Genomic DNA, 16,583 nt, shown 5'->3' on the forward strand with positions numbered 1-16,583 from the left:
TTACAGCATTGGCCCAGTAAAACTTTAGCAGGTCATCGTCTCAAATTCTATTTTTCTACAACCATGTCCTATCAGGCGCTGTGGTAGGTCTGACGAATTAATAGCCTCCCCTATGCCTCTTACTGGAACTTAGAGCCCGAATGGAGACAGGAATAAGTCCAGGTAGAGAGTAACAGAGGTGCCGGTAATAGATGTTCAGCAGCACTTGTGTAGAAACCGAGTCGAAGTAGCCGAATAGGGTAAAACGAAAACGTAGTCAAGCCAGGCAAGGTCAGGAAACAGGATCTGCGGTACCGAGGGAGAATCCGAAAGAAGAGTCGATAAACAGGCCAAAATATTCAGGAAACCAATAGATCAGACAGTCAAAAGTTCAGGAACGCTTAGTGTCAGGGCAAGATCACTTCGCAGTGATTTGCAGGCCTCGGCGTCCTTTTACGCGCTGTGCGCATGCGTCAAAAACGGGCGCGCGCCCGCGAACCTTCGCCCGCGCGCACGTCCAACTCGACGCGGACATGCACGAAAATGACGCGACCTCTCGCGAGGGCAAACATCAGCACCAGAGGACTGACATGTCCATTAGGAGAGGATTTAGTGACCCAATGCTCACAAGTCATACTCCACTATCCAGGAAATGAATGCCATTGTTTCATTGGGAGTCCACATGATCACTGGTGTGATGAAACATTTAAAACAAACAATAAAACATATGTCCAATGTTTACCTTAGACTGTTTAAACATGGGGCACATTGATCTCCCTATAAGAGTCCTAGTTTTGATCAGGATAAGATACCTCCCCCAATCAGATCAGAATGATGATAATAGAAGACCCATCTGAGTACGTAGAAAAGAACCCAAGACAGTTATATCAGATGTTGCTAGGAGACTCCAAAAATAGTTTAAGTAAATGGTTCCAACTCCTGCTTTCTCCTCCAACAGAATGAAAAACCTGGTTATATGTCTCTTCTTAGCAGAGCAATAAATTAGTACTTGGGTTTGAAGGAGAAAGGGTTGGAATCTAGATGAAAAATCTTGAAAGATCATCAGTCTGTCCAGATTTATTTTAAAGGGAAACTATTGCCATACCCAAAAAAAGTTTTCATTTGTGCTTGAAGGAAAATGATATGAAATGTTGAGTAAAAACAGGAATGATAAAGTATGCGATACTTTGTACTTCTCGTTACTTCTTGTGTTTGCAAGCATGAATGTCGCTTGATTTTACTCTCTTCCATTTAAGAGACAGAAATGTTGTAAAAACGTGATTAACGCTGTCTTTATATTGGAGTATCACTTCACGTGAGTCACCGATATATTCATGTAAGGGTATTCCCAGCGTACAAAAGACTCCAGGCCATGCTAGGATGCTGAGATAGAACTCATGGCGCTAATAAAGCATTCTTACCACAGCAGTACATAGTAAAGCTAGCAGGCCAAAGCTGTGTGGATGCAACAAAGCCAGGATTTTCCCTCTTTCAGTTTGATTTTAAATTGGCCGAATTCAAGTGCCTGGCAGAACCAAATCTTTTTATCACAAAAACAAGGAATTTTTGTTTTTTGTTCTTATCAACCCTTCCTTAAATTAATTTACATATGCAAATTAGGGTTCATATTCTGATTTCATCCTTCATAAAAGATGCCCGAATCCCAAAATGGTGGATTCAGTGCATCCCAAAAAACTCAGTACTACTGTCTAACTTCAGAGAGCCTCAAGAGATACAGGCAAAAGAGCCAACTGTTGCCCTCCAATGATTTGTTTTTCCTGTAACAATGCAATAACATTTCTAAATATGAATTAAAACCAGTTCCATTTTTGGGATGTGACCCATAGAGCCTTAGAATTAGTGCTGTGGTTCTCAATTCAGTATCCCATGCTGACAAAACTGTTTAAAAGTACAGGTATGGGATCTGTTATCCGGGAACCCGTTATCCGGAAAGCTCCGAATAGCCATCACACAAAGACTCCAATTAGAATACATTTTATCCAAATAATCCACATTTTTATAAAATGATTTAATTTTTTTCTCTGTAATAATAAAACAGTACCTTGTATTTGATCCAAACGTAGATATAATTAATACTTATTGATGAAATAGCATTCCTGTTGTGTTAATTTAATGTTTAAATTATGTTTGTAGTAGACTTTATCCGACAGTCGGATCAATGTAGTTGTAACATGTGATTTCTCCTTCACTTCCGTTTTATGTAAAACATCCGACACATCACATGCGTTTAGTTGCATTGCGGCGTGTCGGGTCAAAGAGCGTCATGTAGTCCTGCCCTTAAGGTATGAAGATCCAAATTACAGAAAGATCCATTATTTGGACAACCCCAAGTCCTGAATATTCTGGATAAAAGGTCCCATACCTGTACTAGTAAAAGTGAGCTGATCCAGAATTTTTTTTTAAAATGTTGGCTCCGTTTTGCCAGAATCATTCCCTGCAATATAGTTAAATACTAGAACTCTATTTTCCTATTTTCCGTAATAGAAACCTAATGCTTCTTTGAATCAATTTGAAGCTGGACCAGTAATTGGCATGAGAAGTTGTTTTATCTAAAATGAACTCGAGTGCCCACTGTCTCTGCATAGAGTTTAGACATCTCCTGTCTTTGAACCTAAAAAGTGAGGGAATCATTCTGAAACTGGTCAATTCACTGCAGGAACATTTGGGGCAATTCGGTGCTACAAGAAATTGCAGGCCCTAAACCCTAATGTGAATGATGTATAATCTCTGTAAAGCACTGCTGAAATGTATCATTATCATCATATATAAATAACAGGAACTAAATACAGTGTATACGTAATGCTTTCAGTCATGTGTCTATAAGATCACCATTTAAGCATGTAAAGGAGCAGGTAAACTATAAGACCCATTCAATCTTATTTTTACCTTAATGCACCTATACTTTGTGTTGGGGATAAACCCCATTGGCAGGTTTCCCTCTGGTCTGGTTGCTTTCCCCTATCAACGAAATGCTCTGCACCTCCTCTTCAGTGGCGGCATGCCAGCTTCCTTTCCATCTGAGGGAAGAAAGAGAAGGAGTTTGGGAATATATACCATATGGAGTTTATTCTCAGATATACCAGATACAAGCCCACACCTTTTACACTTTGGGGCACTGAGTGGAATCAGAGGACTAGTATTTTTTTCACAGAACTCATAAAGTAGGAGGCATGTCAGTTACAGCCATCCACTAATAGAGAAGGTCTTTTCAGAGTTACAAATGTGCTTATAGTTTCTCTGGAGTCACACCTCAGTTTGCATCTGTGGAGTATGAACAAACATCATGAAAACATATCATCCATGTTTCTAATGGCCCAAGTACTCCATAGTACTACTAAACTACCAAACTCCATAGTACTAAACTGCACATATAAACTTTAATATGGACGTACCATTCATACATGGATCTTGTTGCTCAACTAGAAGTTCTTTGCTCATAGACCAAAAGATGTAATGGCTATAATCTCACATCTCAGTGACACACAGCTAAAAGAAATACTTCCATGCCAATAATGGTACAATTTGTGAAAAGTCAAAATCCTGTTATTTCCATTCTTTTTTCTTTTTATACTCTTCCATTCTCTCCAACTTTGATCCTCTACTGCTTTAACTTTGATCACTCCTTTATATTTTTTTCTAGATTTATGTCCTGCGCTATTCTGTTATTTTTCTTAACTTCCTAGTTAACTTATACATTCTTTTCTTAAACCCTTCTGTTATCTCAATGTTTTTCCTTTTTTTCTGTTGTTCTTCCTTCTCTGCCTTCTTGTTTTACCAGTCTATTTTTTCTTCTGTTCTTCCCTTTGTCTTCATGTCCCCTCTGCTGCATTTAGTTCTGTTCTTATGCTTTGCAGTAACTTGGTAAAATACAGTGGTTGGTTGCCCTCATTTTTGAATGAGATCCCTAAATAGGGATGCTCTGAATCCATCACATTTGGATTCAGATCAATACTGACTCCAGTCCCAAAGATTTGATTTGCATATTCAAATGAGAAAAAAACTCTACATCAACTGGAAACAATGTTGTCATTCAGTTGTCAAGAACTTGATTTGGTTTGGTTGAACAATTAGGGGCCTGTTTAATAACATTCATTTCTAAACATTCGAGATTTGTGAATTGTAAAAACCATAAAAAACTCTTGATTCAAAACTTTGGCAAGTAAAAGCAGGCAAGGTTCTGTAGTCAGTGTTTGCTGTGCTGATCCTATTGGACCTTTTTTTTAGCCATTCAGAGTTTAGAGGTTTTCAGAACTTTTTCTCTAGTAATTGTCCAAAAAAACTTGAATTTGTAGAGGTTTTCACGTTTTTACAGTTTTTTACATTTGGATTTTTAAATAAATTACAAATCATTTGTGATTTTAGAAAAACAGACTTTGATCATAGTTTTAAAAAAACTCTAAAACTACTACAATAAGAATGTTTATAAATGGGCCTCTTAGGATTCAGATGAATCATGCAGAAAGTTTTAGGATGCGGTCACATCCATAGCCAATTCTCAGATTAGAATTATCCCTAGTGTATATGCTTATTATTAAAGGGGATACTCACCTGCATAATTCACCCAGTATTTGTGTGCTGCATGAATTCAATAGAAGTCATTTTAATAGGTTATAAAGGGGTTGTGCACCTATAAATGGGGCAAATTTCAAAAAGGGCGAAGTGACTAACGCGGGTGAAAATTCGCCAGCGTGACGTCATTTTGGAACTTCCCGCCGTATGCAAATTAGCCAACGCTAGCGCAACTTTGCTTCGCTTGGCACAGTAATGCTAGTGCTACTTCGCCAGCGTTCCTGGATGCAACTTCGGATTTTAGTGAATTAGCGTTGTCCTGGCGAATCTACGCCTGGCAAAGTGTTGCGCTGTGAGCGATGCCGTCGCTGGCAAATTTTTCTGAGGTTAGTAAATTTGCCCCTTAGTATGATGTATAAAGTGATATTCTGAGACAATTTGCAATTGGTTTTTATTATTTGTGGTTTTTGAGTTATTTAGTTTTCTATTCAGCAGCTCTCCTGTTTGGTATTTCAGTAGCAATCTGGTTGCTAGGGTCCAAATGACCAGGCATGGATTTGAATGAGAGGCTGGAATATGAATAGGAAAAGGTTTCAATAGAAAGATGAATAACAAAAAGTAGCAATAACAATAGAATTGTAGCCTCACCAAGCATTTGTTTTTCAGATGTTGGGGTCAGTGACCCCCGCTGAATGCTAGAAAGTGTCAGAGGTAAAAGGCAAATAATTGAAAAACTATAAAGAATAAAAAAAAAAATGAAAAGTTGTTTAGAACTGGTTATTCTATAACATTATACAAGTTAACGTGAAAGTGAACCACCCCTTTAAGAGAACAAACACCACTTCAACATGCCAGAACAGAACTGGAGCACTTTGCTTGAGGCCCATGTTTTCAACCCTTCCCTGGGATAAACAATACAATATTTCTCACCGTATCAGTAAAATGAATAGAGAAGGCGCACTTTACTGTTTATAAATGGCAAACTGATAGAAGATTAATCCTTCCTATAAATAAGATCTGTTCCCATTGTTTTGCATCTGGAAGCAAAACTGGAAATTGTTATTCAGACATTTTAGCAACACCACCAGTAATGCCATAAATAACTTTCCTTTGTTTGCCAGTCATTGGTCCTGATACCCAAAATAGCCCACACTGGCCATGCACCATTATAAAGTGACCCTTACTAAAGGTACATTGGCTATATGATATTAATGAGTGCAACGCTCTCATTGATATTACATATAACTGCACTTGTATATACAGTATAATGTGTGTGTGTATATATATATATATATGGTGTATATAGATGCACATACATATCCATCTTCCCCCTCACACACACCTGTTACTATATAATTAGTAACCAATTACCAGTTGCTACAGTTATGAAAGAATAAAAAACAATTACAGTACAATACTGTGCTTTCTCATTAATTACTGCCATAAAGCCACTTTATGTCTAAACATATTCTCCTAAAATTATTGAAATCATTTTTGAATAAGCCAAAGTTGAATAAAAACATCTTATTTGGAAAGAAACATATTCCTGGCATAATATACAGACATACAGACAACAAGACTTTAACTTTAACAGATACATTCTATGCAAAGTTCAATTTTACAAAGATTAATAATGTCGGATCATGTAGAGGGCTTTCTTGTATTTTATGGCTGCGGGTTTGTTGGCTACTGTACCCAAGAAAGGCAATGAAAAGGATAAGATACCCACCAGCAGTGGATAGCTACCCCTTCATACTTTGCATGCACTTTTTCCCCCACCATGTAAGTTGTGGGCCTGTGTTATAGGCTAGACAAGTGGTGCTTAAAGGGGGTGTTCACCTTTGAGTTAACATTTACTAAGGGGCATATTTATGAAGGGTCGAATTTCGAATTGAAAAAACTTCGAAATTCAAATTCAAAAAGACCAACCGAAATTCAATCAACGTTTTTTTTGGTCAAATAGGTCAGTTTTCAATCGAATAGGTCCATATTTGGCTGAATTCGAATTGTGTGAATTGAAGGAATAGCGCATTTGATTGAATTCGATAAAAAAACCTCCCAAATTCCCCCCCCAAAAAAAAGATTTTTTAAAGTCCACCAATTGACTCCAAATAGGAGGTCCCCCATAGGCTAAAACAGCAATTTGGCAGATTTTAGATGGCGAATGGTCGACGTCGAATTTTTAAAGAATCAAATTCCGACTATTTCCTAGTCGAAGTACACAAAAAATAACTCGAAAATTCAAAAATTTACCTTGACCTTTGATAAATCTGCCCCTTAGTATGATGAAGATGAGACAATTTGCAATTGGTTTTCATCTTTTATTATGTGTGGTTTTTGATTTATTTGGGTTTTTTCAGCAGCTCTCCAGTTTGCAATTTCAGCAATCGAGTTGCTAGGTTGCAAATTACCCTAGCAACCATACACTTATTTGAATAAGAGACTAGAATATGAATAGCAGAGGCCTGAACAGAAAGAAAGTATCAATTACACTTGCATCCTTACAGAGCATTTGTTTTTTTAGATGGGGTCAGTGACCCCCCCCCCATTTGAAAGCTGGAAAAAGTCAAATGAAGAAGGCAAATAAATAACAACTATAAATAAATAATAAAGACCAATTAACAAATTGCACAGAATATACCATTTTATAGCATATTAAAGGGGTACTGTCATGGGAAAACATGTTTTTTTCAAAATGCGCCAGTTGGTAGTTCTGTTCCAGGAGAATTCTGCACTGAAATCCATTTTTCAGAAGAACAAACTGATTTTTTTTATATTTTATTCTAAAATCTGACATGGTGCTAGACATATTGTCAGTTTCCCAGGTGCCCCAGTCATGTGACTTGTGCTCTGATAAATGTCAGTCACTCTTTACTGCTGGGCTGCAAGTTGGAGTGATATCACCCCTCCCTCCCCACCCCCCCCCAGCAGGGCATCATCAGAACAATGGGACGGTAACCAGACAACAGCTCCCTGATAGATACAAGAACAGCGCTCAATAGAAAAAGTCCCACTGCGACTCCTTTAGTTACACTGAGTAGGAGACACAACAGCCTGCCTGAAAGCAGTTCCATAGTGCAGCACTGGCTCTTTCTGAAAGCACATGACCAGGCAAAATGACCTGAGATGGCGCCTACACACCAATATTACAACTCAAAAAAATACATTTGTTGGGTTAGGATTTAAATTTTACATAGTAGAATTAATTATTTGCAGTGTAAACAGTGCAATTTAGAAATAAAAACTAAACCATAAAAATCATGACAGAATCCATTTAAAAGTTAACTTTAAGGTGAACCACCCCTTTCAAACTTCTCAGTCAGACTTTATATATTTAGGAAACATGAATAATCAATAAATGCTTACCCCATGCCCAGACCTTCAGCAGAGAGAGTTTGCATGCGAGAACATTATTGCAGGTCGGCCACAATCTGGACCACCATCATTTATAGCTCCTGCTTTCAACTATTTGGTCCAGATTGTTGCCACACTGTAGTGATGTTCTCCCTTATATACAGTCGAACGATTTTTAGTTCAAATCCTTCGATTCGAAGTCGTAGTCGAAGGTCGAAGTAGCCCATTCGATGGTCGAAGTAGCCCAAAAAACACTTCGAAATTCTAAGTTTTTTTACTTCGAATCCTTCACTCGAAGTTAGTGAATCGGCCCCTTAGAGTCCAAACTTGGGTCTCATTAAAAAGGTTGTTCACCTTTAACTGGAAAAATAAAACACGTGAAGAGGCCTACTAAAAGTAAATACAGTAGCAAGAGTAGTTTAAAATGTAAAAGGTGTTTTTTAGGACATGTATAGCCTAATGTGTTTTGTGCCAAATGGGCACTTACTCATAGGCCTAAATTTTACAACTACTTTTGCTACTGCATTTACTATTAGTAGGCCTTTTTGCCTTTGTGATTTTTCCAGGTTTTGGCAACCATTGGACTGGGGTTTTTATGATGAGGTTTTTATGATGAGTGTTATTTTTCTGCAACTTTATATTCATACTTCATTGGGTCCCTCAGGGCTCGGTATTGGGTCCACTTTTATTTAACTTGTTTATTAATGACTTAGGGGAGGGTATTGTAAGTAATGTATCAGTGTTTGCAGATGACACAAAATTATCCAGTCCAATTAATTCCATCCAGGATGTGGCATCCTTGTAACACAATCTTAACAAACTGGCAATCTGGGCAGCTAAGTGGCAAATGAGATTCAATGTTGATAAATTGGGATATAAAAATATCCAAGCCAGTTATACCCTTAATGGGACTGCACTACGCCAATCCATTATGGAAAAGGACCTTGGAGTCCTTGTAGATGATAAACTTGGCTGTAGCAAGCAATGCCAGTCAGCAGCATCAAGGGCAAATAAGGTCTTGAGCTGTATTAAAAGGGGCATAGAGTCACGGGAGGAGGGGGTCATTTTTCCACTGTATAGAGCACTTGTAAGGCTCCATCTAGAATATGCCGTACAGTTTTGGTCTCCATCACTCAAACAGGACATTATTGTATTAGAGAGGGTACAGAGAAGGGCAACTAAGCTGGTGAAAGGTATGGAAAATCTTAGCTATGAGGAAAGACTGGCCAAATTGGGGATGTTCACACTGGAGAAGAGGCACTTAAGGGGTGATATGATGACTATGTATAAATATATAAGGGGATCATATAATAATCTCTCTAATGCTTTATTTACCAGTAGGTCTTTCCAGCTGACACAAGGTCACCCATTCCGATTAGAAGAAAAGAGGTTCCGCCTAAATATTCAGAAGGGGCATTTTACAGTGAGAGCTGTGAAGATGTGGAATTCTCTCCCTGAATCAGTTGTACAGGCTGATACATTAGATAGCTTTAAGAAGGGGTTGGGTGGCTTTTTAGCAAATGAGGGAATACAGGGTTATGGGAAATAGCTCATAGTACAATTTGATCCACGGACTAGTCCGATTGGCATTTTGGACAAGGGAAAGGAATTTCTCCCCCCCTGATGCAAATTAGAGAGGTTTCAGATGGTTTTTTTTTGCCTTCCGCTGGATCAACTAGCAGATAGGCAGGTTAAAAAAAAGTAAAAAGGTTGAACTTGAAGTAGTGTGTCTTTTTTTCAACTTAACTTACTATGTTACTATGTTACTCACTCTTTTGGAGCAGGCATACAGTCATATGAAAAAGTTTTGGAACCCCTCTTAATTCTTTGGAGTTTTATCATTGGCTGAGCTTTCAAAGTACCAACTTCCTTTTAAAATATAATGTGCCTTATGGAAACAGTAGTATTTCAGCAGTGACATAAAGTTTATTGGATTAACAAAATTAGACAGGTGCATACATTTAGGCACCCCAACAGATATGTTACATACATTTTTAGTTGAGCCTCCTTTTGCAAATGTTACAGCCTCTAGATGCCTCCTATAGCCTTTGATGAGTGTCTGGATTCTGGATGTCGGTCTTTTGACCATTCGTCCATACAAAATCTCTCCAGTTCAGTTAAATTTGATGGATGCTGAGCATGGACAGCCTGCTTCAAATCAACCCATAGATTTTCGATGATATTCAAGTTGGGGGACTGTGAAGACCTTTCCAGAATATTGTACTTCTCCCTCTCCATAAATGCCTTTGTAGATTTCCAAGTGTGTTTAGGGTCATTGTCTTGTTGGAATATCCTACCCCTGCGTAACTTCAACTTTGTGACCGATGCTTGAACATTATCCTGAAGAATTTGTTGATATTGGGTTGAATTCATCTGACTCTCGACTTTAACAAGGGCCCCAGTCCCTGAACTAGCCACACAGACCCACAGCATGATGGAACCTCCACCAAATTTGACAGTAGGTAGCAGGTGTTTTTATTGAATTCTGCCATGCAAAGAGCTTTTTGTTATGACCAAATAAATCAATTTGTGTCTCATCAGTCCAAAGCACTTTGTTCCAAAATGACTGTTGCTTGTCTAAATGAGCGACTCTAAAAGTGACTCTGTTTGTGGAGTGAGTGCAGAATAGGCTTCTTTCTCATCACCCTGCCATACAGATGTTCTTTGTGCAAATTGCTCTGAATTGTAGAACGATGTAGAGATACACCATCTGCAGCAAGATGTTCTTGCAGGTCTTTGGAGGTGATCTTTGGGTTGTCTGTAACCATTCTCACAATCCTCTGCATATGCCGCTCCTGTAATTTTTTTCTTGGCCTGCCAGACCTGGATTTTACAGCAACTGTGCCTGTGGCCTTCCATTACATTCCTTACAGTTGAAACTGATAGTTTAAACCTCTCAGATAGCTTTTTGTAGCCTTCCCCTAAACCATGATACTTGACAATCGTTGTTTTCAGATCTTTTGAGAGTTGCTTTGAGAATCCCATGCTGTCACTCTTCAGAGGAGAGTCAAACAGAAGCACAACTTGCAATTGGCCACCTTATATACCTTTTTTCTGCCTATGAAGTTCAAGACTTAACGAGCTAATCCAACCAATTTGGTGTTGCCAGTAATCAGTATTGAGCAGTTACATGCATTCAAATTAACAAAATTAAAAATTTTCACATTTGATTTAATTTCATACAACTGAATACTGCTTCACTAAACATCTTTGTTTAAAAAACACCCCAGTATTCCTGGGAAATGAAAGACATATCTCTGTTATCTTTTTTGTTGACAGTGAAGTAATTTATTATGCAGGCTGAGAGGGGTTCACAAACTTTTTCATATGACTGTACACACCATTTTTACTTGTTCACTTTTAAATTAAAATTTTGAGATAATTTGCAGTTGGTAACAATTTTTTTTTATTATTTGCTGCTTATAAATTAACTTTTTTGTTCAGCGGCTCTCCAGTCTTGAATTTCCACAACCATATGGTTGCTAGGGCCCAATTTAAGCAAGCAACCAGGCAGTGGTTTGAGAGACAGGAATATGAATAGAGGAAGACCAAAATAGAAAGATAAGTAATAATAACAATAAAACTGTAGATTTACAGAGCAGCTGAATTTTGACTGCTGGGGTCAGTGACCCCCATTTGAAAGCTGAAAAGAGGCAATATAACAAGAGAAATAATTAAAAAAACTACAAGAAAATGAATGATGAATTGAAGACCAATTGCAAAGTTGCTAAGAATCTGCCTTTCTATAATATACTAAAAGTTAACTTGAAGAGCCATTTAATGTGTAAACACATGTATTATGTTAGAAATAAAAATAAGAGGGCTTATTTATTACAGGGGGCAGGTGATGCCCTAATAATGAGTTGCAGTTCTATGGGGCAAATTTACTAAAGGGCGAAGAGGCTTACGCTGGCGAAAATTCAACGTCATTTTGGCACTTTGCCGATTTACTAATGGGCGCTGGCGATGCGGATTTTACTGACCGTTACCTCTATCGCCAGACTTGCCTTCGCCACCTCAGACACGAAATGCAATAGAGTAGATAGGAGTTTCTCAAAAAAAAGTTGAAATTTTTTCTAAGTCCCAAAAAAACGCTGGCGTCTTTTCCTTTTTATAGGGTGATAGGCTGAAAAAGATCTAATTTTTTTTTTGGGGTACCCTCCTTCCCCCCTACATTTGATAACATATGGCACCTAAACTATACTGTGGGCACATGTGTAGGGCATTATATAATTTTATTATGGTTCCCTGGCCTTGTGTAGTGTAATGTATTTGCTGCAGCATATACGTCCATTGTACTTTAACTTCTCTCCGTATGCAAATTAGCGAACACTAGCATAACTTTGAACTGCTGATTGTATTTCGGCTAGCGCAACTTCACAAGCGTTTGGTACCCTGTGTGCAACTTCAGATCTTCATGAATTAGCGTTGTCCAGGTGAATTTATGCCTGGCGAAGTGTTGCGATGTGCGCGAAGCCAGCACTGGCGGATTTTCACAGGTAAGTAAATTTGCCCCCATGGCTTTATAGAGTAATGAGCTCATTACTGAGGGGAGGAACAGAGCGACTTTAGCTATGGCAACATTTTTCCGGGGGGCTAGAAAACATAGAACATATTTTGCACAAATAAAGCAAAGGACAGGCCCAGACAATACTTGCCTTTTCTGCCACATAGAATAACTGCAAATTGTCATGAGCAGATTAAGATACTACTGGCTTATCTTGTAACGCAGGGTGACAGAGTAATTGCACATTCTGAAGGGCAGACAGAGAAAGAGCTAATTTAATATCTATTGTAGGATGATCTTCTGGCTGCAGAAAAACTCAGTGCTTGGCTTCTAACCTTTATGATGTGAGGGAGGTGCTCTCCTTGTACAATGCTGATTGCTGAAAATCCGGGGTGACACTCTGGCGAGAAGTGATAATAAATAATACACACGAACATCTTTTAAATTATATCCTTATAATACACAAAAGCCATGAATATCTTGTAAATTATATCCTTATAAACGGTGAGTTCTGATGTCATCAGTTATAAACGGTGAGTTCTGATGTCATTTGTCACATGACTCACTGAAACTTGTGTATTATAATAAATAATGTACCCCCAGTTGCAAAATATGAGGATATTAGAAGTTACCTCTGAGTTCATTCGGCCTCGTGTTTTTATATGGTCATGAAACTCCTCGGTAATTTATAATATCCTTATAATACACAAAAGCCATGAATATCCTGTAAATTATATCCTTATAAACGGTGAGTAGTGATGTCATCAGTTATAAACGGTGAGTTCTGATGTAATTTCTGTCACATGACTCACTAAAATTTGTGTATTATAATTAATAAAGTACCCCCAGTTGTAAAATATGAGCATATTATAAGTTACCTCGGAGTTCCATGACCTGTATAAAAACACTCGGCCTTCGGCCTCGTGTTTTTATATGGTCAAGAAACTCCTCGGTAACTTATAATATCCTTATATTTTACAAGAGGGGGTACTTTATTCACTATATATTTTACAAGAGGGGGTACTTTATTCACTATATAAACCGTGTTCAGCGATGCAGTTTGTGTTGCTAGATTCACTAAAACATGTTAATTATATAAAAGTAATATAACCCTCTGTTGTAAAATGCGACCCTATTAGAAAGCACCAGCCTCCAGATTTCATGCGTTCCTTGGTAAATTACAATATCCTTATACAGGTATGGGACCTGTTATCCAGAATGTTCAAGGCCTGAGGTTTTCTAGATAAAGGGTTGTTTGTAATTTGGAACTTCATATATTAAGTCTTCTCAAAATCATTTAAAGGAGAAGGAAAGCTTAAAATAAGTAAGCTTTATCAGAAAGGTCTATATGAGTACACTTAGTAAACCCTCAAAGTAACGTTGCTCTGTTAAAAGAAACACCGCATTTCTTCTATTGTGTACACATGGACTTCTGTATCAGACTTTCTTATTTCAGTTCAAACCTGCAGGGCTAGGGCTTGAGCATGCTCAGTTTGCTCCTCTCCCCCTCCCTGCTGTAATCTCAGCTCAGAGCCATGAGTGAGCAGAGAGAGACTCATGCAGGAAGTGATGTCACAGCAAGCTAATATGGCTGCTGCTATCCTAAACAGAGACAGTGTCTACAGCTGTTTACTCGGGTATGGAAAAGCATTCTAAAGAATAAATATAGAGTTCTAGCTTGCACTGTTGTGGCTAATCTATAGGCAATAGCTTTCCTTCTCCTTTAAACATTAAATTAAACCAATAGGATTCTTTTCCTACCAATAAGGATTAATTATATTTTAGTTGGACTCAACTACACGGTACTGTTATATTATTACAGAGAAAATGGAAATATGTTTCGAAACATTGAATCATTTGATTAAAATGGAGTCTATGGGAGATATACACATCATTTGGAGCTTTCTGGATAACGGATCCTATACCTGTATTTGAAAATAGGGGCAACATTATTCCCTATGTAATATATGTAAAATTCACATTTTGAATTGTGAATTGTGAATTAAAGGAACTGCTAAAGAGAGTGGTTCTTATGTATTAAAGGTAGAGCTTCATCCCATAGTAATCAGATATTTGCCTTCATTATTCTGATTACAAGACGCCAGTAGAATAGGCCGTCTAACCGGTTGCGATTGGTCATTGTGATGGTGCAGATTCTGTGGTAGTAAAATGAAGGACATTGGGTCACAGGTTCTAAACATCATCGGCCAGTTAAGGGAAATAATAGTTTTCCTCATCCAAGAATTATTTATGGCTTGTATCGATAAGAAAAGTTCTGTCTTTATTTCTCTTTGTTATTTTCTGTACATGAAGTGTGTTGGGAAAACGTTAGAGGCAATATGACTCCCACAGTAAAGATGATTCTTTTTTTCTTTTTACATATCAACTCAGTTAAAAAAAAAAAAAAAAAAGATAAATTTAGCATCTCAGGAAAAAAATAAAATACTGAAAAAAACAAGATCTTTTGCCAAATTCGGTCACTGTGGAAATAATTCTAAAGCAGGGCCCAGTTACCGTGGAAACGAAGGCGCTGCGTGGTGGGGAGAGAGGACCAATATAGATCGGGAGAAAATGTTGTCAACTTCTCCCCCCCCATACCTTCCTAAGTTTGAAATGTATAAATGACCCTTCAGCAGATAATCCTCTGCAAATAGGGCCATGTCTGTTAAGCTGTACTTTGCAGTGGGAAAGCCTCTCTTAAATGAATGCTATGGATCAATCCATCTCAGGAGGCAATTAAGCCACCTCCATTCATAAAAGTGGAATTTGGTGAATCTGGACATGAATTTGTCCTCCATTATTGGTTTATTTAAATCATCTTTATAATTATTTCTGTTCATGTATGAAAATGGCCTTATTCTGTACTAATTATGATAAAAAATTTAATAACATGACAAATCTGAGTTAAACTCAATTTGTTAGTGAAAATAAACAGATATCTTCATGTCTGTCCTTCGGTGAGACTTCCTTTGACCAGATGATCAAAAGGTGATGGTAGAAATAATGACCAATGGTCGGCATTGTAAAACAAGATGGCGGCAGCAGGACAATATGGCAGCTTTACATCAGTGCCACTAAACCCGAGACCGATTGGTTGGTGAGAAACAACACTCAGCACCTAACAACCTGCAGCTTTTGGGGAGTGACGATTGTCATTCACCAGCAGATAAATGCCCATTGGCCGTCCTACATCATACAAATAATTGTTTGCCAAACAGTTGGTTTTGCCCTCTACCCCAATGCAGCTTAAAGGGGTTGTTCACCTTTGAGTTAACTTTTAATACGATGTAGAGAGTGATATTCTGAGTCAATTTGCAATTGGTTCTTATTTTTTATCATTTGTGGTTTTTGAGTTATTTAGCTTTGTACAGCAATCAAGGTTGACTGGATACCGAAAAGTCTTTAAATAGTATTGCCCAGTCTTCTTGTGAGGCACCTCCGCCGTAGGTGCAAATAAGTAATCCACCAAAAAATAGAACACAAGAAGATAGGCGCTGAGGCAGGATTAACTGCTAAATCATCAGTGTTTATTTGCCAACACTACATGTTTCGAACCATAGAAGGCTCTTTGTCAAGTGTGGAGACAATCAGTGCATCATTACTTAAAAGGTGTTAGACAGGAAGTGACACAATATAATGGAAACGAACTTTCCAATTATTAACCCTTGCCTAAAAGATTAGTGAAAAAATTATTTAGAAAAACATACTGAAGCGTGACAATGTCCAATACAGATTTTTGTTTGGTACAAATAAAGTCTTTTGAAGCGTTTCAATGGTGTCTGTTGTGTGTCTTTACTTTTTGCGATAAGTCTTTAAGGTGGAAGTAGGAAAAACAGTGACTGTGAAGATAAAAATATCATAGGGAATAAAAAACAATTTATTATCCAGGTTTAGTACTGCCTAAAAAAGCCTACCAAGCCCTCTTTTCATCACAAATTCTTAACAACAGAGTTCCATTAGTACGAAATTACTAGGCCTTAAATGCCATTGGTTTATTATATATATGTTTAACAAATTTATTGAGCCCATACGTTACCATTAGAAGTTTTCAAACATATCTTGGCTATTAATACTGATCAATATCTGGAAGAGAAGAGTAATGCACATATTAGGACCGTTTATAAAGAACTTTTTATAAGAAACTTTTTACGCTCCAAGACTCATTCAAGCCTTTTGGATTCATGTAAAAAAATTCATAAAAAAGTCACCTACA

At 37.7% G+C, this 16,583-nt stretch overlaps 1 long non-coding RNA gene across 1 annotated transcript; it reads right to left on the reverse strand.

Moving 5' to 3' along the window:
• Positions 1-15,875: 15,875 nt before the first annotated feature.
• Positions 15,876-16,578, reverse strand: LOC121403105. The gene is made up of 2 exons (XR_005967053.1): positions 16,407-16,578; positions 15,876-16,209 (listed from the first exon to the last, which is right to left on the reverse strand). It is a non-coding gene; the product is annotated as an uncharacterized LOC121403105 (long non-coding RNA).
• Positions 16,579-16,583: the final 5 nt, after the last annotated feature.

This window comes from Xenopus laevis, chromosome 4L, assembly GCF_017654675.1.
Source record: "Xenopus laevis strain J_2021 chromosome 4L, Xenopus_laevis_v10.1, whole genome shotgun sequence".
NCBI classification, from domain to species: domain Eukaryota; kingdom Metazoa; phylum Chordata; class Amphibia; order Anura; family Pipidae; genus Xenopus; species Xenopus laevis.